Source organism: Staurois parvus, unplaced genomic scaffold (assembly GCF_062004578.1).
Source record: "Staurois parvus isolate SC_StPar_1 unplaced genomic scaffold, SC_StPar_1.0 ptg002864l, whole genome shotgun sequence".
NCBI lineage: Eukaryota > Metazoa > Chordata > Amphibia > Anura > Ranidae > Staurois > Staurois parvus.
Genome location: NW_028320660.1, coordinates 144,752 through 167,084, shown reverse-complemented (window position 1 = coordinate 167,084; position 22,333 = coordinate 144,752). Strand labels below are relative to the sequence as shown.

The 22,333-nt window shown below is 45.5% G+C and overlaps 1 long non-coding RNA gene across 13 annotated transcripts in view; it reads right to left on the bottom strand.

The window, feature by feature from the left end:
* The window catches only part of LOC149429009 (uncharacterized), a 645,951-nt gene that overhangs the window by 507,611 nt on the left and 116,007 nt on the right, over positions 1–22,333 (bottom strand). For 12 of the 13 annotated variants that reach the window (XR_016310627.1, XR_016310628.1, XR_016310634.1 and 9 more), the window contains one exon: positions 12,625–12,767. This is a non-coding gene — a long non-coding RNA (uncharacterized LOC149429009). Of the gene's footprint in view, positions 1–12,624; positions 12,768–16,981; positions 17,093–22,333 lie in introns of those variants that run through there. The other variant, XR_016310633.1, reaches the window with a different exon arrangement.

The window sequence follows — 22,333 nt, the reverse complement described above, 5'->3', positions numbered from 1 at the left end:
CTGCCACTGTATATATACGTGTGCAGGGCGGCACTCAGGCGCAAAACCACGTTTTAAAACGGGTTCCGCGCTCCCGATGTTTTCACCAGCAGGGGGCGCGTGCGCTCCCGCCGACCCGCGGGTGACACCATTCGATCCCGGAGGGATCAATCATTAGATTTCAGCCAGTGATGTCTGGCTGAAATCAGATGATTGGTCCCTGTCCTATCCTGTCCTTTGTTGAAGTTTACACAGGACAGGATATGATGTCATTCTTCTCTGCCTGGACACATTCCGTTCCAGACAGAGAAGACGACACAGTAAAAATGAGTAAAACAGCACATACCCACAGTTAGAACACACCTAGGACACATTCAACCCCCTGATCGCCCCGCCCCCCCCCCCCAGTTAACCCCTTCACTGCCCTGTCACCAGTGTCACTGATCAGTGAATCGATTTTTACTCATCACTGTATCAGTGTCGCTGGCGACTTCCGATAGTGTTAGCGTCCCTCCCAGATAGCGCCAGATTGCCCGCCAGTACACCAGTAATCCCGTTTAACCCCTTGATCGCCCCCCCCAGTTAACCCCTTCACTGCCCTGTCACCAGTGTCATTGATTACAGTGAACAGATTTTTACTGATCACTGTATTAGTGTCACTGGTGACTTCCGATAGTGTTAGCGCCCCTCCCATATAGCGCCAGTTTGCCCGCTAATGCACGGGATTTTTTTTCACCAAAAACATGTAGCAGAATACATTTTGGCTTAAATTTATGACTAACTTTGAGTTTACGATATATTTTTTATAGCTGAAAGTAGAAAATATTGTTTTTTTTTCAAAATTTTTGTGATTTTTTTGTTTATAGCGCAAAAAATAAAAAGCGCACAGATGATAAAATACCATCAAAAGAAAGCTCTATTTGTGTGAAAAAAAGGACGTAAATTTCGTTTGGGTACAGCATTGCATGACCGCACAATTATTTGAATTAGTGCAGCGCCAAAACAGCAAAAAAAGGCCTGGTCATTAAGGGGGGTAAATCCTCAGGCGCTCAAGTGGTTAAAGAAGGCATTAACAAACTAGGTCTTATACAATTTAAATTCACATCTCATTCGTTTAGAATAGGCGCAGCTACGCAAACTGCAAAAATGGGCTTGGATGATGAAATAATAAAAAAATTAGGTAGATAGGAGTCACAACGTTTCCAATTATATGTTAGACCTAACCTGTCTGTTTATTTCTTCAGGTGATAGAAGATATATATGGATACTGGGACATTCATTTGTCTACTGGGCTTTGAAAAGAGCGGCTCAGCGTTCATATTCAGCTAATTTAACAACGGATCCTGCAAAATCTCTAATTTTATGGAAAGGAATACGTGGTCTTAAATGGTTTAACTTGTTTTTTCATCTTTCTAAGTTGTTTGAAGTTTGGCCTGCACCTCAGATATTAATCATACACCTTGGGGGAAATGCCATAGACAATGAGAAAACTCTAGAACTAATGTTCATGACGTAACGGGACTTACACCGTTGCCACTTACCATCCCCGAATACTACCATTATCTTTTCAGAAGTAGTCCCTAGACTTGTATGGTTAGTTAATCCTCAATTAAAAAAGACGACTAAACAAGTCTATGGAAAAATTCATGCCTCTGATAGGTGGAATTTCATACCATCACACGGATCTAGAAGGAGGAGTTAGTGGCATTTATCGTTCAGACGGTGTGCATCTATCAAACGTAGGTATAGATATCTTTCATTTAGCATTACAAAATAGTATAGAATTGGCCTGCGGCTCTTGGGTAGGCTGGACGTTGTAAATAGTTTGGCTGGTGGGGTCTTATTGATAGAATTATTTCAGATAGCTCGAGTCCTAAAAGACTGAGCAAGCTTATTCCTGGTTGATAATTAAAATGTAAAAGTTTTGAATAAACGATATTGCAAATTTAATTTATGTTGTGTGTAATTACCAATAAAAGTGCCGCAGCCAAAATTTTATGCCAAAAGAAGAAATATTGTGTATGTGTCATTATTTAAATAAGTGTAGTTATTTCGGGGATGAGGAATAACGTGCAGCCTGCATTTCCATGCACAGGACCCTGTGTGACCCAAAACAAGTAGTTGCCTGTCCTAAGGGACAAGTTAGGTGTATGAATACATAGACACAGGAGAACTGATCAGCCTATCATTACAAGCAGGGGCGGACTGACCATTTGGAAACTTGGGCACTGCCCGAGGGCCCGGGGTCAGTAGGGGGGCCCCATGAGATGCCCGTGGTACCTTTTTCATAGGCTTTTTTGAGTTTGGGCAAAGACACAGGGGCCCCATGATCCCCTATTGCCCGGGGACCCCATGAGTTGTCAGTCCGCCCCTGATTACAAGGTGAGATAAACAGAAAACACAAGGTGTAGAATTACACGAATAACTATTTGAAAGCGTACAACATATTTAACAAAGAATAAAGTATGTTTAGGTATGTAGTTGCACGTGTACCTGGCTACAGCAAGTGTCATGGCCCTCTATGCTTCAATGTCAGGCCAATCTGACAATTCCGGTAACTGTTGAAACTTGCCTGCTCTCTGCTGCCTGGAGGATGATGAAGACGAGGTGTTACTCTTAAAAACTAATTTCTCATAATCCTTTCGTGACTCCTTGCAAGTGGAAAACTAGCAGGAACAGTCTTGGCTCCCCATCTGATGCGGAGGCATCTATCCTGGCTCCAGAAATCCCTATGCATGGCCCTTTTCACAGCAGCTCCAGCCTGATCACCTGAAGCTCTGACACCTGTGACTGGTCCTGCTCGGATATATTCCTGCCATCCTATTTTACACTTGTGAGCGCATATAAATGTGTTGACCACTTGCCCTCCTGAGGATTTACCTCCCTTCCTGACCAGGCTTTTTTTTGCTATTCGGCGCTGCACTATTTCAACTGATAATTGGGTGCAGCATTGCATGACCGCATAAACAAAATTTATGTACTTTTTCACACAAATAGAGCTTTCTTTCGGTGGTATTTGATCACCTGTGTGCTTTTTTATATCATGTGTGAGACTTTTTGGGAGCCTAGCCACATACAGGAGCCTGAAATCCAATGACCACTTTGAAAGCCTGAAGGTGCGTAACTTCCTCATTTCACCTCCTAACTACCTAGCACAGTTTTGGAGGCCCTGACATGCCAGGACAGCACCAACCCCCCCAAAATGACCCCTTTTTGGAAACTAGACACCTCAAGGAATTTGAAAGAGGCATGGTGAGTATTTTTCAGATCTCATTTTTTCCTCACAAGGTTTTGAAATATAAAAAAAAAAAAGTTTCTAAAAACGCGTGGCAACAAACAAGATCTGCAAAGCACTCACCATGCCTCTTGTAAATTCCTTGAGGTGTCTACTTTCCAAAAAGGGATCATTTGGGGGGGTTGGTGCTATCTTGGCATTTCAGGGTCTCCGAAACTGTGATAGGTAGTCAGGAAGTGTAATGAGGAAATAAAGCCCTTTAAAAGCCTGAAGGAGCATATTGGATTTTGGGGTCCTGTACTTGGCTAGACTGCCAAGACGTCTCTCACATATGGTATCCCCATACACGGGAGCAAATAGTTTGGGGTGTCTACTTTCCAAAAAGGGGTCGTTTTGGGGGTGGGGGCATTTTATGCCCAGCATTAGAAGTTTATGCCACACATCATTCACTCTTCTAACCACCTGAAGACTAAGCCTTTTCCGACACTTCTCTGTTCACATGAAAAAAAATCAGTATTTTGTTCTAGGAAATTACTTTGAACCCGCCAACATCATATATTTTTTAAAGCAGACACGCTAGTGAATAAAATGGTGGGTGCTGCAATTTATGGCACATAGTACTCGAGCAGCGATTTGTTTTTTTAAAAATACACTTTCTTTACTTTTAATGCACAAAAACACAATATATTGGCCAATTATTTGGTAAAATATAAAAGATGATGGTATGCCGAGTAAATTGATACCAAACATGACATGCTTTAAAACTGCGCATGCCCTGTGCAATGGCGACAAACTGCATACATTTTTAATATCCATAGGTAATGCTTTAAAAGCCTTTACAAGCTACCATTTTAGATTTACAGAGGTCTAGTGCTAGAATTACTGACCTTAATCTGACTTTTGCAACGATACCTCACATGCATGGTGCAACCGATGTTAACATACTGGCACGGGATCAATGTGGGGGGGGGGGGGGGCGAGGGTGCTTTATTTTTTAAGTTATTTTGATTTTTTACATTATTTTTACACTGTCCTTTTCATTTTTTTGATCACTTTTAATGCTATCACAGGGAATGCAAATATCCCTTATAACTTCAATGGATATTGTCATACATTCATTTTTGAGAAATCTGGGGTCTATGAGACTCTAGATATCTCCTCTACTCTTACATTATCTAATCTCACCAAGATCGGTGTGATCAGATGCTTTCCCAATTTACAAATGGCGCTGTTTATATCCTGCGAAACTGAAGTGATGAAATGCTCGTAGCTTCTGATTTCTTAGACTATAGAGATGATTGTCACCATTCTGGTCTCCAATCAGCTCTATGGTCAGCTGGCAGAAACACCCGCTGCATTCTCAGGTTCCCCCGAGAAGGCCGTGGAAGGCAGCGGGGGAGGGGGGCATCGTCTCTCGCTGCTTGTAAAAGCAATCTTGCAGCTAATTAGCCACTAGGATTGCTTTTACATGAAAGCTGATCACTGGCTGAAAAACATTATACCAGGATGATGCCTGCAGCACCAGCTTGTACTACACTTGTGGGACTTGCCACATCACCAAGTGATACTGCAGTGCTAGTATGTGAAAGACCAGGATGTACTAGGCTGCTGGTGCTCGCCAGTTCACCAAAAGGTAGAGTGGCACTAGTACTGGCACTCTGCTGCATATGAGAGTCATCATGCAATTGTAACATCTCAGCAACCTGGGATTGGGGTTGGGTACGCCTGATCTTAGCAGAGACCTCTTCTCCATCATCTGAGCTATCTGTCAGGATGCAGCTGTTGTCTATAGGTTCGTATTTTGAGGCTGATTGTGTCAGGGAGTCTTCCCCTTCGTTCTCACCTGACATACTCAGAATCCTGTAGGCCTCTTCACTAGAGTACCTTTCCATTGGCATTTTGGCCACTACATTTATAGGTACCTAGTGCGCCCCACGGTAAAAGGAGCACCTAGCTGTCAGGGACTGCTTGAACCACTACAAAAAAATGTACCAGCAAGTGCTAACAGAGATCAGGCCTGATTCTACAAACACTGCGGTTTTGTGTGCAATGTATCAAGTGACAGTGACCTACTGACACTGCACTTGCTGGGGGAGAAGGGGGCGGTAAGCGTAGGGGCCAAACGCAGGTGCTGGCAGGTATCGGGGCTGATCCCGCTAATACTGCGTTTTTGGGGACGCTATACTAATGTGAACACTGGTATAGTGCTGATCTGATCAAAGATATTGATCCATTCAAAGACTATACTAGCAATGGAGGTTTATAGTGTATGTGAGTGTGCTCCTGGCAAACAAGGGGTTAAATGGGATTACTGGTGTACTGTCAGGAAATCTGACGCTATCTGGGAGGGGCACGAAAACCGTGGGAGTGCAAATCACATACATATATGTGATTTTATGCACCCGTGCCGCCCTGTATTTCTACTATAGGGTGGCGCGGAAGCGATTAAACATGTCCAGTAAAAAAAAAAAAAAAATTAAAAAGTAAAATTTGGTCATAAATTTAGTCCAAAATGTATTCTGCTCCATGTCTTTGCTAAAATAAAATCCCAATAAGAGTAAATTAATTGGTTTACGTGAAAGTTATAGCGTCTAGAAATGGCGGTATAGATACTGGAATTTATTTTCTTTTTTCTATAAATAATGACGGCGATCAGCGACTTATAGCGGGACTGTGGTGGGCATTCTGACACTGGGAGGAACTGACTTGGTGTCACTGATATCCCCAGTGACACCAATAGAGTGATCAGTGCTAAAAAAAAAAAAAAAGCACTGACACTGTACTAATGGCACTGGGCAAAAAAGGGTTAACATAAGGGGTGATCAAAGGGTTAACTGTGCGCTGTTTTACTATGGGGGCGTGCTTACACCCGGAGCAGTGTGCCCGAGCCGACGGGGAGGACGACTGTTAGTAAACAAAGTAGCCCTCCTCCCCGTCAGTGATTGTCGGTAATCACCGGGTGCTGGCAGGTAATCATCGGCCTGGGCCTGCTGATTGACAGCCGTGGCCGCGAATGGCGGCGTGGGTAGGGCATGAACGCGGCCTGCGCGCACCCCCTACTTGGAAATGCAAAATCACGTGTACATACGTGATTTTGTGCACCCGTGCTGCCCTTTGGCAGCATTTCTGCTATAGGGCGGTAAGGAAGTGGTTAATTGGTGTTTATAAGTGGACTTGCAGTCCAAGTTACCTTCTTTGTGTGTCTTTCATACAATATGGAAATGTAAGAACCGCAGTCATATCATTATGGCTAACTGTGCTCTTATTTCTAACAATAACCCTAAATATCCCAAAAAATTAAAAGTCTGCAGCCCCTGCGGAGCAGGCACCTTTCGCTGAAAAAGAAAGTAAAAGTCTCCTAAACAAGATACAGAAAAAAAATCTGAAAGCTAAACCCTGGAATAACCAAATCTTGTCTAATTACCAGAGGCGTGTGTATTCTTCCTTCAATCTTTGTGTGCTTTGTGTATCTCTGCCACATCTGTGCAGCAATCCAGTGTGAAATGTTATCTCTGTACAGCAGCTTTCTGTAAAATCTTTAGTGGGAGAGGCCTTCTGGGTACCTCTCACAGCTCTAGACTCCACACAGCCTAGCGATGGGACTGCTACTTTTGCAAGGTAATAACCAAGTTTGCAAAGACATTTGGTGCACACAAAGTGAACTTATATCCTTTGTGACTATTGAAGAATAAAGAAAACAAATATAGGTTTATGTGTAGCTTTATGACCTACAGGTTATACCAGGGGTCCTCAAACTATTTAAACAGGGGGCCAGTTCACAGACCTTCACACTGTTGGGGGGCCGGACTCTAGTTTGAAGAAGAAAAAAAAAAAAGAACAAATTCATATGCGCACCACACACATCTTATTTGTAGTGGAAAAAAACTGGAAAAAAACAATACAATATTTAAAATACACTGTACTCTAACGCACTGGACACCACAATGCACAGTACACTGTGATGCACTGGACACCGCCATTAACTGTACACTGTGATGCACTGGACACCGCCATTAACTGTACACTGTGATGCACTGGACACCGCCATTAACTGTACACTGTGATGCACTGGACACCGCCATGCACTGTACACTGTGATGCACTGGACACCGCCATGCACTGTACACTAACGCAACGGGCACCGCAATGCACTGTACTGTGTGACGTACTGGACACCGCAATGCACTGTACACTGGACACCGCAATGCAGCGTACTGTGTGATGTACTGGACACCGCAATGCACTGTACACTGGCACACTGGACACTGCAATGCACTGTACACTAACGCACTAGACCAGCCTTTCTCAACCAGGGTGCCTTGAGGTTTCTTCAGGGGTGCCTTGGAAAAAGGTCTAAAAATTGCCCAAAACTTGTACACAAGCCAGCGGGTGGAACAAGCCTGCCTTTTAGTAACACAAAGCCACAGGTTTTCATTGTGCACCATTAGGACCTTTTAGCCACCAGTGCCTGACAACCAATGACATCATCAGTTGATAAGGAGGATGTTGGTTGCCTGCACAGTATCTTGGTTTGACCCTCTCCCGCCCCTCTCGGTCTGTGCTGGGGGTCACATCTCAGTGATAGAGAAAAACTGAGGGAGAAGAGAAACATTGGAATACTAGTCAGTACCAGTGTGCAAAAGTGTATTTACTTTGGAAAAACAAATCACCTCTAATGTTGGGCGTCCTATGTATGCGGATGTTGCTGCGTTATATAAAACTATTAGAATACTTTTATACATTTCAGAATAGGGTGCCTCAGGATTGTCCATAATTTCAAAGGGTGCTGTGACAAGAAGGCAGGAAGAACTAAGGGATGTGTCCAGGATGGAAGGTATATTTGCCCCAGGTTCATGTTATACACGGACTGTTTCTCCTGTTGTGCTGTGTAGTGAGCCGTTTTAGGTCACTGATGATTTCATTAGCTCAGCTGTAGCGAGTTGAGGGCTCTGGGCTCTATAAAACGCCCAGGCTGCTTAGAGAGGATGCTCCAACCTGGAACCAGTTTGCTGTGCAGGACAGACTGGGGAGCAACCAAACCATCCTGTGGTGAGAGATAATCTGTGTGATCTTAGACTGTGTGAACACTCTGTGTCTAAGCAGCAATAGGCTGTATTCAGACAGCTAGATAGGAAACCTGTGTTTGTAGTTAGATGCCCAGCAGGGCAAGGTTTTATTTTCTGTTTGTATTTTTTTGCTGTTTTGACTATTTGCACCGTGTGTTCACCCGACTTGTAAATAAAGCACAAACTTTTCACCAAGATCCTGCTGTCGTGCTGAGCCTCTTTCACGGTGTTCTGACCCATCCAGGGGGCCAAGCACAACCCGCTACTGGGTTAATCCCTCACATATGGTGGAGGATGCGGGCAGGTGAAGCAAGGCCAGCATGGAAGAGATACTGAGACAGCTTGCTTTGGCAAATGCAAGTCAGCAGAAAACAAATGCAAGTTTGCAACAGAGCCTTGCAGTCCAGCAGCAGGTTTTGCAACAGAGCCTTGCAGCCCAGCAGCAGGTTTTGCAACAGAGCCTTGCAGCCCAGCAGCAGGTTTTGCAACAAAGCCTTGCAGCCCAGCAGCAAGCCCCGGAACAGGCGTAGGCACGCCTTAGGGAATCGTTGGAATGGCAGGAACAGATACACCAACAGCAAATTGCAGCCATCATGAAACAGCTTCAGCAGAGTGAGCAGACTGAGGCTGGGAGTGATTTTACTACCATACCATCTTTCCGTGTAAGTCACCTGCTGCCAAAGATGTCTGCAGATGAGGACCCTGAGATGTTTCTGACCACTTTTGAGAGGGCAGCTGAAAAAGAAAGTTGACCTAAAGAGCAGTGGGCTGGACTAGTGGCCACCCCACTATCTGGCGAGTCCCAAAAGGCTTATTTTGACCTTGAGCCTGAGGAAGCCAAGAACTAGGATCGTTTAAAAATGGAAATTTTGGCGCGGCTGGGCGTAACCCTGGCTGTCCGGGCTCATCGGGTACACAACTGGAGTTATCGACTGGGAAAACCACCCCGATCCCAAATGTATGACCTTATTCATTTGACCAGGAAATGGCTGCAGCCAGATACACTGTCTGGACCAAAGATTGTGGAAAGGGTGGTGATGGACAAATTTCTGAGGTCTCTCCCTACTACCTTGCAGAAATGGATGAGTCATGGAGATCCACAAACAGCAGACAAGCTTTTGGACCTTGTGGAGAGATATCTAGCGACTGAAAATCTTACGTCTTCCCTCAAGGAATCACCGACTTTCCACCCCAAGACCAGACCATCCCCAGCAATGGGTAACATTGCACCAAGGGATGGGGGTGGAGAGATTGGAAAAGGGGGAACGAAAGGTACTTTTGGGACTGTTTCCAATATCTGGCGTGAGCGGCCTGGAAAGCCAAACCCGCCAGAGGTGAGCAGAAGGATAATCTGTTACCGCTGCCGGGAAAAGGGACATGTAGCAGCAGATTGCCCAAGTACGGATGAACCAATGCACTGTGACTTTCTTACTGAGAGACAGCAGTCCCCATTTGCAACTGTTACTTGCACTGCTGAAAAGGGAAATGAGAAACCTTTATGCAAAATGGGTATTGATGGTAAAAATGTTGTTGCATTGTTGGATTCAGGTAGCCTGGTTACTTTGGAAAAAACTGAATTGGTAACGGGAAAAACCTTGCACCCTAGAAAATTGGCAGTCATTTGTGTTCATGGGGACACGAGAGAGTATCCAGTGGCAACAGTGTCCTTTGAGACCTCCCTCGGTAACCTGTGTCATCAGGTGGATCTGGTTCCCCAACTGCCACATGACGCCATTGTGGGGAGGGATTTCCCAAAATTCTGGGAGCTCTAGAATGGCCCAGATTTCCCATTAAATGGTCCTTCAGAGCCTGAAGGTTATCCTAGGGAATCCTCTGAGGGTGAGGATTGAGCCTGTGTTTCCCTTGCCAGTATTAGCAGGGAAAACAGAGCCTAGGGAGGAGCCTACAACCCCTAGTGTTTGACTTAGAAGTACACAGGGAAAATTTTGCCACTGAACAACTGAAGGACCCCACATTACTAAGGGCCCGAGAGAATGTAGTAAAAATAGAGGGGGAATCCTTTCTATGAGTGGATTCATCTGGTGTGCTGCATACTACCCGGATAAACAAAACTGTGATGATTGTACAGGGGAATACACCACAAGTGCTGTTGACCATACTAGAGATAATTGGTCACCTACATAGGGTGAGTGTTGGTCCATGTGGGGCACCAACAGTACTGTTAAGTGGAGCATGTTATTACAAGTACCAAACCACTGGCCCTTTTCACACCTTCGTATTATCTTTTTGAACTTTTAACTTACATATTCTTTGGTTTACTTTATGTTTATCGAATGTATACACAATGTTGTAATATGAGCAGTTTGCATTTGATTATTTATGGTACACTGTGTTGAGGTTAACACATATTTAACCCCTTGCCCTACTGAGGATTTACCCCCCCCCCCCCTTCCTTACCAGCCCATTCTTTGCATTACAGCGCTGCGTTACTTTAACTGACAATTTCGTGGTCATGCAACGCTGAACCCAAATGAAATTTACGTACTTTCTTTCCCGTGAACTGAGCTTTTTTTCCCCTGACAGCATTTTGCAGTGAAGGACCCTTGCTCTTTCTGTGGAAGCAGCAGTTGTTCTGCAGAGGACAGACCTATAGCTTTGGGATCAGCGACACTCATGCACCTTGCAGATTGGAGAGTTCTGTCTCTGACTCAGCAGTGGGTGTATCAGATCTCTGAAAGGCAACCGTTGCCTCCACACAGCGAGAAAGGGTCCTTCTCAGCAGCATTGCAGGTAGTGGACCAAACTAGGGATGCACCGAAATTTCAGTGGCCCGAAGCGTTTCTGCCAAAAACACCCCTTTCGGCCGTCGGCCGAAATGAAAAAAAGCACCGATACGGGTGCCAAAAAAACCCCGCCCCTCGCTGCCGCCACTCGGGAGTTCTCAGCCTCACCTGAGAAACCATCGATCCCGGCGCTGGGCATAGAGATGAGTGAAGGAAAGATGGCCTCCACTCATCTCTATGCCCTTGGAGGACCGGAGCGATGTCACTTCCGGTTACGGACATTTTTTTTTTTTAAAGCACTAGATCAATGGGTTTTTTTTTGATCCAATTCTTTACATTGTAAAGGAGAGATGTTGGGTCTTATTGACCCCATATCTCTCCATAAAGAGGACCTGTCACTAATTATTTCTATCACAGGGGATGCATGCATTTCTTGTGATAAGAATAAAAGTGATAACAATTTTTTTAAAGGGACAGTGCAAAAAACAAAACAAAAATAAATAAATTAAAAAAAAGTTGAAAGTGTCCCTGTCACCCCACGTAGTGGTGAACGCATATGTAGGCCATGTCCACATATGTAAACAATATTCAAACCACGTGTGAGGGTATCGCCACGAACATCAGAGCAAGAACAATAATTATTGCACTAGACCTCCTCTGTAACTTTACACTGCTAACCTGTAGAAATTTTTACAGCATCACCCATGGAGATTTTTTAAGTACCGCAGTTTCACACCATTCCAAGAGCGTGCACAATTTTAAAGCATGACATGTTGGGCATCTATTTACTCGCCGTAAAATTCTCTTTCATATTTTACAAAAAAATTGAGGTATATATTGTTGTTTTTTTTCTAATCAAAGTGTATTTTTTTCAAAAAAATATATATTCATGTTTAAAAATTGTGCATTTCGGTTCTCGGCTAAGTGCATTTTGAATTTTCATTTTCGGCACCAGAATTTTCATTTCTATGTACCACTAGACAAAATATTTTTTTTTTGTTACAATACTTTTGTTTTGAAGCATCCAAAATGTATTTAGCTGATTTAAATTGAAGAATGTGTTGACTTTTACATTTTCAAAAGGAAAACAGATATGGCAATCCCCTGTAATTGTCTCAAAACAGCAACTTAAAGTGATTCTAAACCCATTTTATTTTCTTTAAAATAATAAACATGTCATACTTACCTGCTCTGTGCTCCCCTCGGGTCCCTGGCTCCTCCCCCTTTGCCAAGTGTCCTCATAGCAAGCCACTGGCTATGGGAGCACTCGTGCAGGTTCACTGCAGAGCCAGCTCTGAGTGTCTATTGACTCACAAAGCACAGCCTGGCCCGGCTTCCTCCTCACTGGCCAATGGCTCCCGCTGCTGTCTCTGAGCCAAAGACAAAGGAGAGAACAGAGAGATGGAATATTGATTTTTGCTAAAATGTCATCTATCCTTCTAGTGTATGATCTGAAATTACTAAGAATAAAAAGGAGCTCTGGATAGGCAGTGGATTGCTGCTGACAATGTATGTGTGTTTTGGTTATAGAACTAAACTGCCCGAGTGATGCCTGCTGTAGTACTCTAGTGATAAAACATGAAAAGGAACCATGGCTTACCTTGCGCCTATGATCACCAGGTAATCCAGTAACCTGAGAAATGGCTTTTTCTTCTGCCCCATGGTCCCAACTTCTTACTTAATCATCTCACACACTGCTTAGCTCACTGGACCATCACTGATCAAGGAGAAACCAGCAGAAACCTTAAACCAGGAGAAAAATACACAAAAAGAAACAACAAAATATATAAATACATTTCACACATACCAGCCTTTATATAATATTAACCTCAAACATATGGCTGAAATATTTATACAGGTCTTATCTGACAAAGGACTTATATTTCTATCCCTCCAGTCCTGAAATCTACACAGCTCTGCCACACAGCACAGTACTGTTTGTCAGAGCAGGAACCCCATTTTTCTCTGCTGCAGATAACTAACACTTACAGGTCTTGCCTTTCCCCTAGCCTATGACTGAACAGTAAAGAGAGAAGCAGAAAGCCGAATCTTTCTGTCACTTCCCCTTCTCCTCCTATCAGCACATGAGCACAATCAACTGGTCCCTTGCACTGCTGCAGCACCCCCCCCCCCCTTAGTCTGATCTCTGCTGACTTCAAGAAGCTGATAATAAATCAAATTTCAGTTACTGTTTGCATTTAAAAAAAAATAATTTATAGATATATTAAAGGGAGCTCCACCAAAAGGGGCAGCTCTGTTTGTCTGCCTCCTACCCCCTCCACTGCCACATTTTACACTTTTTTTTGGGGGGGGGGAGCGGGTCCCTGGTTCTAGCATGCCCTCCTCCTTCCCCCCACAGTCTTCTAGGACACTTTACAGGTCCAAGAAGACTGCCGGACCATTCGGGAGGTGCAGTACACCTCGTGCAGTGGGCACCCAGCTGTGAAGCCAAAAGGTGTCACAGCTGGGTGACCACAATTAAGATGTCAGCTCAAGGGGGGGGGGGGGGGGGGAGACAAGTGGGTGAAGGGACGGCATAGGCGAGAACATCACTGATCCTGCTAAGAAAGAGTTCAATGTTTTAATAGGGGTATAAAGTAGAACTATAGGCAACATTTCTTTTTCATTTTGGACATTTATAACCCCCGTCAGTTTTATTTTTTGCCATCTGTGTCCCATTGGGGAGATTTACCTTCACTTCCTGTCCCATAGCCAAAACAGGAAGTCAAAAAAATCCCTGAAAATTAAGGGAATACTTTGGGGTCCCTCATTGGAAGATTTCCCCTCTATTACTTTTCTGGGGACAACACAAAATTTGGGATTTTCTTTTACATTTACCTTCGATGATAATGGCAAACAGGACACATAGAGAGGGGGGATCTCTCAGGGACAAAGACAGCAATAAAAACCTGACAGGTGTTCTAATCCCTCTCCTCTCTACCCCCCAAAAAAAAAAAAAAAAAGTTTTTCCTTTAGTTATACATTAAGGCTTTCTAATCCCAAGAATTAAAATACTCCATAATACTTGCTGCCGGTATTCTCACCTTCCAAAGCCCTTTAGTTCACGGGTAAGTTCACCTTTTGATAAAAAAAAAAAAAAAAAATGCACATTTTATATGCAGGTAAAAAAATGTGCATTATTTTTTGCTGCCGAAGCCTGGAAAGCATTGCACCAGCGATAGGCAGATCACTGATGCCATGCAGGTCTCCTGCAGATCTGTCAGTACATCTGCTCACCCCATACAGGATGTACAAGCAAGCAGATATACTGACAGAAAGACTGAATGAACTATCCCAGTGCTCCACAGTGCCGTGGTAGTTCATTGAGAACTACAAACTGACAGCCGCTAAGTCTGTCGGGACTAGTAGTTTCTCATTCACAGAGGAGTGATGTGACCAGGCAAATGGAGCCCCGCACGGCCACATTTTTTAAACATTTGACAGCTATCGGGGAGAAGATCGCTCACTAGCTGACAAAGCTGGTGATCTGCAGGGAGCGGGGGCCAGTGCTTTCATAACATGTTACACTCTGAATATGGGGGTAACATGTTACAAAAGGTGAATTAACCTTTAACCACTTGCCCTCCAGAGGATTTAACCCCCTTCCTGAGCAGGCCATTGTTTTGCATTACGGCTGGTCAATGATACGGTGGTATTTGATTGCCTATGCATTTTTATTTTTTGCACAATAAAAAAAAAAAAAAGTGACGATTTTGAAAAAAAAACCCAATATTTTTGACTTTTTGCTATTAGACATTTAGACATGTCCAGTAAAAATTTTTTAAAAATCACATTTCATCACAAATTTAAGCCAAAATGTGTTCTGCTCCATGTCTTTGCTATAAAAAAATCCCAATATGTGTAAATTAATTGGCTTACGTGAAATTTATAGTGTTTACAAATGGCGGTATATATACTGGGTTTTTTTTTTTTGTTTTTTACTAGTAATGACGGCGATCAGTAACTTATAGCGGGACTGCAGTGGGCATTCTGACACTGGGTGGAACTGACCTGTTTTCACTGACATCCCGAAGAACACCAATACAGTGATCAGTGCTAATAAAAACCACTGACACTGTACTAATGGCAGCTGGGAGGAAGGGGTTAACATGTGGGGCAATTAAAGGGTTAACCTGTGTTCTGTGTTACTATGGGGCTGTGTGTTAGTGCTCTGCACAGCCATGCAAAGCAGTGGGCAGGAGCTGACAGGGGAGAGAACTGTTTTGTTTACAAACCATTCCCCCCCCCCCCCCCTTCACTGTCGGAGATGTTCGGCAATCACCGTGTGCCGGTGAGTAAACACCGTCTGGGACCCGGTGACTGATAGCTGCAGCCGCGAATGGTGACGCGGGTAGGGCACATGGGCGCCCCCTACCTGGAAATGCAAAATCAGGTATATACACGTGATTTTGTGCACCCGTGCCGCCTTGTAGCAGTACTTCTGCTATAGGGTGGACGGGAAGCGGTTAATACAATACTGATGTTTACCTTCCTGGGGACACCTCTGGCACGTGTGCATTCTAACGAATATTCTCAGTATCCTAAAATGCTGCGATGTGAAGACACCTTTGCTCTAATGACATGATCACAGATCTATAGTATAGGTTCTCACTCTCACAAGCCTTCCTCTGTTTACTTCCCGAAACACCATGTGACAAGCAACATCACAGGGGCTGTGTCATCACTTAGGCTACTTTCACGCTGACTTGCGGCAAAAACACATATTTCACACGTTTATACCACGGTTGCTGTGCGTTTTGTGGTGTGTGTTAAATGTGTTGCATTGCAAAGCATATTGGTGAATAGCTGGTTGTTAAGGACGTCATCAGGTACTGGCTTCTTAACCATTTGACAACCAGCCTATAGCCGAATAAAGGCTACAGCGCAGTTGTCCAGTTCTGGGAGGGCGTCATACGACATCCTCCTAGAACGCGCCCTCCCGCGTGCCCCCAGCAGCACGCATCTGGTGATCTCTGTGATTGCTGAGTACCAGCAATCAGCCATCTGCTGATTGCTGGTACAAAGCTTTACAGGCTCCTGAAACAAATAAATAAGTGCACATTTTTTTTCCACCAGAAAATTTAAAAAAAAAAGTGCTTTTATTCATAAAAAGTGAACTTATCCTTTAACTAGCAGCTATTGATTGGCTGTGAAGGATGCCGGTGGGCGGCCACTTCTTAACAACCAGCACATTTCTGCCACATGACCTAAAAAAACGCACCCTGGGTGAGGACTGGTTACACTCTGAGGGCCGGATGACACCAGGACGGCCCAGGAATGCGGCACTGAAAGACTTGTGGAAGAAGTGGGAGGACTGGAGAACTCGGACACTCAGGGCATTGTTGGCCACAACTTGGGGGCCAGTCACACAGTTTTGTTTTTCTTTTATTTTGATTTCAGTGAGCTGTACCCTGTGCAGGCCTGGGGGGGGTCAGCCACAGTCTGCCTCCCCAGTGTTCTGGGGGAAAACTGGGGGAGGCAGGTGGAGGGAAACACTGGGCTGGGGGGGGGGGGAAACTGGGGGAAAAGGTGGGGGGGGGGGGAAACGCTAAGGGGGCAGGGGGGAAGAACGCTAAGTGGGCGGAGGGGGGGATAAAGCTAAGTGGGTGCGGGGGGGATAACCCAGAGGGTGTGGAGGGGGGGGGATAAAGCTGAGGGTGTGGGGGGATAAAGCTGGGGGGGGATAAAGCTGAGGGTGTGGGGGGGATAAAGCTGAATGGGGCGGGGGGGATAACGCTGAGGGGGAAATTGGGGAGATGCTGAGGAGGCAGGTGGGGGGGACGCTGGGGGGCAGGTTGGGGAGCCCCAGCTATATCTGTGCCTCTTATTCCCCCACCTTCTCCAGACATGACCTCCTATCAGCCTTTTTATACAGACAATCCCCCCAGCCTTCTCCACAAAGCCCCCCGGCCTCCTCCATCCACCTACCCAGCTCTCCTGCCCTCTGTCCTCCTCACCTGCTCAGCTCAGCTCCCCCCGGGAGGCCATCATCCCCACCCCGGCCGTTCCTTTCCTGTTCCCCTCTCAGCTGCTCCTCTCCTCCGCCTCCCATAGACTTTACATAGCTAAAGATGGCCGCCGTTTTCTCTGTATAGAGCCGACTGGGAAGGGAGACATCTATGGCGAGGAGCGGTATTACACCTGAGAATGCCATCTTGTGGCAGAACTCAATAATAACCATTGAATGGCCCCAATCCTGTGTAATTCAGTGTTCTTGCAAAGATCACTTATTGTTATCTCACAAATATATTCTTATTCTTATAGCCAAATTTGCCACGCTAACTCCTCCCACAGTTTTTACACTACAAAGACAAGTAATATATCAAAACGTGCGGATTGTTCCCGATCGGATTGCTATTACTTTGTGGAACGTTTCGCCGAATCGTTCACGAAATATCGCGGTTTTTGTGGTGAAATTTTCCCATAGGAATGAATGGTGCAACTAGAGTGAGAAATGACAAAGCTACAGTGTGGAAGGAAAAATCAGAACATGATTTGTAAACTGCCATCACTATGTCATTTTCAAGCCCACCTACACATATCTTATATCAAAACGTTCAGCTAACCCTGCTGTCACTAAAAATGTTCACGGCTAAGCCATAGTCCTGATAGTTTTCACAATATGACCATTTGTTTGCAACTCACCCCTCCCATTGACTTTCATTGAAACTTCACTCACAGTCACCTGAAATTTTAAGGGACATTTTTAAACTGCGACTGTGCATTCATTTTTAATATTTCAGACACATACTATACATCAAAATTTAGGTCTGGTTCTTGTGATTCTAACAATATAACCCTTTTCACGGTAGCATTTATACTTTTAAAACTACAAGTGTTTGAAGATGGCAATCGCCAGTGAAGTTGGCAAGTTGGAGCAGTGTGTATATAAAAATGCCTCTCAGAGTGAGTTGCCATAGCAACCCAGCTGTGTCAACAGAGGCTCCGCCCACTCCTCTGCCCTTGCTGTAGAGTGAGTTGCCATAGGAACCCAGGTGTGTGAGCAGCCAGCAGAGTGACAAATGCTACTCCGCCCACTGCACTTGTAGACTACTGCTGCAGGCAAGAACACAATTTCCCCAGAAATTGTACCTTTTCTACTTAATATTAGATATATTTAAGCTGTTTTCAGGTACTCCGGCATCAATTACTACCAGGATGCCGAGATCTTCACGACGTCCATCTCGTGGAAGGCCATCACGTCAGGAGGGCGGAGAGTCTCCCATAGCTCATCGGACGAGGTCCAGAGCGCAACATCGGCAGAGAAGGGAGGACGCCGCCATCAGCCGAAGCCGATCTCCAAGAGACCGCAACAGGGCTGCTGAGCACCACCCAGAGCCACAGGGAGCACCGGCCATGGAGCCACAGGGAGCTCTGGCCATGGAGCCACAGGGAGCTCTGGCCATGGAGCCACAGGGAGCTCTGGCCATGGAGCCACAGGGTGCACCAGCCATGGAGCCACAGGGTGCACCAGCCATGGAGCCACAGGGTGCACCAGCCATGGAGCCACAGGGAGCACCGGCCATGGAGCCTCGCGGCGAGGAGCAGGTAATCTGTACCATTTGTTTAGCAGATTGTGAAGATGGAGACGCCAATACTACCCTACCCTGCGATCACCAATTCCACAACCGCTGCCTCCAACAATGGGTTGAACAGAGTGCTACCTGTCCCATGTGCCGGGCGAACATTCCTATCGTGCGAGGGAACCAGGATTTCAACCGTATGAGAGAGTTTCTAGATGACAATGGAATCGACTACGTGATCGATGAGGAGAATGGTATTATAGAGATCTATTATTAATATTATCAGCTTAGATGTATTTATTGTATTATATATTTTAAGAGTTTTCCTGTCTTGTAGAAGTTATAGTATTTAATGCTTTAAAAAAAAACCCCAAAAAACAAAAAAATTAAAAAAAAAAACAAAAAAAAAACAAAAAAAAATATAGTTGTTGAATATTATTATTAGTATTATATATTTTAAAATATGTTCTTTATTGTAGTAGTCTAAATATTATTATTATACTGTATTTATATAGCGCCAACAGTTTGCTCAGCGCTGTACATTACAATGGGAGACAATACATGAGACAATACAGTAACAATACAATAAAATACATGAGGGGTTCGAGGGCCCTGCTCCTTGGAGCTTACAATCTAGGAGGGAGGGGAGAGTGGTACAGGAGGAAATAGCAGTGGGGGATGGAGTGGTGGGGGGAGCGGAGGAGATCAGCAGTTAGGTGAGGGCGGGGTAGGCTTCTCTGAAGAGATGGGTTTTCAGGGTGCGCCTAAAGGTGAGGAGGGTAGGTGACAGTCTGATGGATTGGGGTAGTGAGTTCCAGAGGATGGGAGAAGCCCTGGAGGCGGGCATGGGAGGAGGAGACCAGGGAACTAGAGAGTAGGAGGTCTTGTGAGGAGCGGAGAGTGCGATTTGGGTGGTAGATGGATATCAGGTCGGTGATGTAGTTTGGGGCAGTGTTATGAACAGCTTTGTACATCAATGTTAGTATTTTGAGTGTTATGCGTTGGGCAATCGGAAGCCAGTTGAGGGATTGGCAGAGGGGGGTGGCAGATACGGAGCAGTTAGTAAGGTGGATGAGTCTGGCCGCAGAATTCAGAGTAGACTGAAGCAGGGTTAGCCTGTGTTGGGGTAAGCCGACAAGGAGGGAGTTACAGTAGTCAAGTCGTTATATGATAAGGGAGTGAACGCGTTGCTTTGTAGTTTCTGGAGTTAGGAATGTGCGTATTTTGGAGATGTTGTGGAGGTGGAGTCTGCATGAATTTGTCAGCGATTGGATCTGGGGCTGGAAAGACAGATTGGAGTCTAGAATGACACCAAGTACTCTGGCTTGCGGGGTGGGGCTGATGGTGGTGTTGTTGGTCGTGATGGAGAGGTCGGGGGGGGGGGGGGGGCGCGGGCTGGGGGGAAAACAAGGAGCTCGGTTTTGGCAAGGTTTACTTTGAGGAAGTGAAGTGACATCCAATCTGAAATGTCGTTCAGAAGGCTAGTGATTCGGGCGGAGACTGAAGGGATGAGGCGAGGGGTAGAGAGATAGATTTGAGTGTCATCGGCATAGAGATGGTAGTGGAAGCCATGGGAGTTTATCAGGTGACCAAGGGAGGAGGTGTAGATGGAGAAGAGAAGGGGCCCGAGGACAGAACCTTGGGGGACCCCAACAGAGAGGGGGAGTGAGGGGGAGGTGGCAGCGTTATAGGTAACGCTGAAGGAGCGTTGTGATAGATAGGAAGAGAGCCAGGAGATAGCGGAGTCTCTGAGGCCGAAAGAGTATAGTCTTTTGAGGATGAGGGGGTGGTCGACCATGTTGAAAGCCGCGGAGAGGTTGAGGAGTTGTAGCACTGAGTAGTGGCCATTGGCTTTAGCGGTTAGCAGGTCGTTGGTGAGTTTGAGTAGGGCGGTTTCAGTGGAGTGTAGAGGACGGAAGCCAGATTGTAGGGGATCAGGAGGTTAAAAAATAGAAAACATAAAACAGTGCAGCGCTACAAATTCCTATACAAATGAACATATATTATATGCTAATCCAATATATCTTATCCCTTGTAAGAATATAGTACTGTGGTCACTCCCAGTGACATCTAAAATACTATGTCCTTGAGTGTCCTAATAAGTGAAACACAACAACTCTTCATGCAGGTGCTCCAAACTGAGTGTGAATCCACAGTGACAGGGGTGCCCCCTCACCTTCCTGCCCAGGCCCCTCAGGACCAATGAGCTAAAAGTGCCTCTTTATGTTCCTCCAAAACCATGGAATCCTCCTCAGCAGTAGTGGTGGGACTCTCCTCCTCTGGTAGGTTTTGTGTCCAGTTAATACCTCCCGGTACTAGGACAGGTGCCTCTCCATAAGCATCCCCAGTAAAGCCAAAAGATCCAACATAGTGTAAAACCGTTTACTTTATTAAAAGCCACACTACAGTTGTCTACTCACACTTATGCAGCTATTCATCAGCGTTTGTTACACCACACCATAGGTGTACTGCCTGTGTGGATCCTAATAGGGTGCACCAAGATGGCACCCACGCTGGATATGACGTCACTAAGCGGTCCGTTTAGGCCCCTCCCACTGGCGTATCTACGCGTTACGTCACGATTGGTGCATGTGACTTCCTCAGGTCATCCTGAGGAAGTCACGTGCACCAATCGTGACGTAACGCATAGATACGCCAGTGGGAGGGGCCTAAAGGGACCGCGCAGTGACGTCATATCCAGCGTGGGTGCCATCTTGGTGCACCCTATTAGGATCCACACAGGCAGTACACCTATGGTGTGGTGTAACAAACGCTATTTTAGATGTCACTGGGAGTGACCACAGTACTATATTCCTACAAGGGATGAGATATATTGGATTAGCATATATTATATGTTCATTTGTATAGGAATTTGTAGCGCTGCACTGTTTTATGTTTTCTATTTTTTGACTGTGTTTGGTGCCTGGGTTGTGGCACTTAAGTGCTGGCTGCTTAGCGTTTTAACGGTATAATAGCACAGGGGGTACTATATATTAATAGGATCAAGGAGGTTGTTGTCGGTGAGGTGGGAGCTTAAGCGATTATAGGCAAAGCGCTCGATGAGTTTGGATGTAAATGGCAGCAGGGAGATGGGTCTAAGGTTGTTCAGGTCAGTGGGATCCAGGGAGGGTTTTTTAAGTATGGGAGTGATGTGCGCGTGCTTCAGAGTGGAGGGGAATGTGCCAGTAGAGAGGAAGAGATTAAAGATGTGAGTGAGGGAGCGTAGGATGGAGGAGGAGGGTGATCGTAGGAGTTGTGTGGGGACAGGGTCAAGGGGGCAGGTGCTAAGGCGAGCTTCAGAGATCTTAGTGACCTCTTGGGTGGTAACGGGGTCGAAGGAGTGGAGTGTTGAGGGGGTTTTAGCGTGAGGAATGTTGGGTGGGGTGGAGGTCTGGACAGTGGTGAGGTTGAAGGAGAGGAGTGTCGAGGGGGTTTTCGTGTGAGGGATGCTAGGTGGGGCGGAAGTCTGAGCAGTGGTGATGTCCCTGCGAATTGCGTCGATCTTGCTTTGGAAGTGGTTAGCAATCTCGTGGGCGGTGAGTGAGGTACTGGGTGGAGGTGGGGGCAGAGAGAGCAGGGAGTTGAAGGTGGAAAACAGCCGGCGAGGAAAATATTTATATTTGTTGGCACATTTCATGTGTGCCCACCATTAGAAGTGGGTGGATGCAGGGAGGTTTCTAATGGTGGGCATACCACCACACACTTTTCCTTGAAGAGATATTTCAATTATAAAGTTGTTTTATTGAGTTAATGTTTTATTGTTAACCATTGTTGATTTCTTTGCAG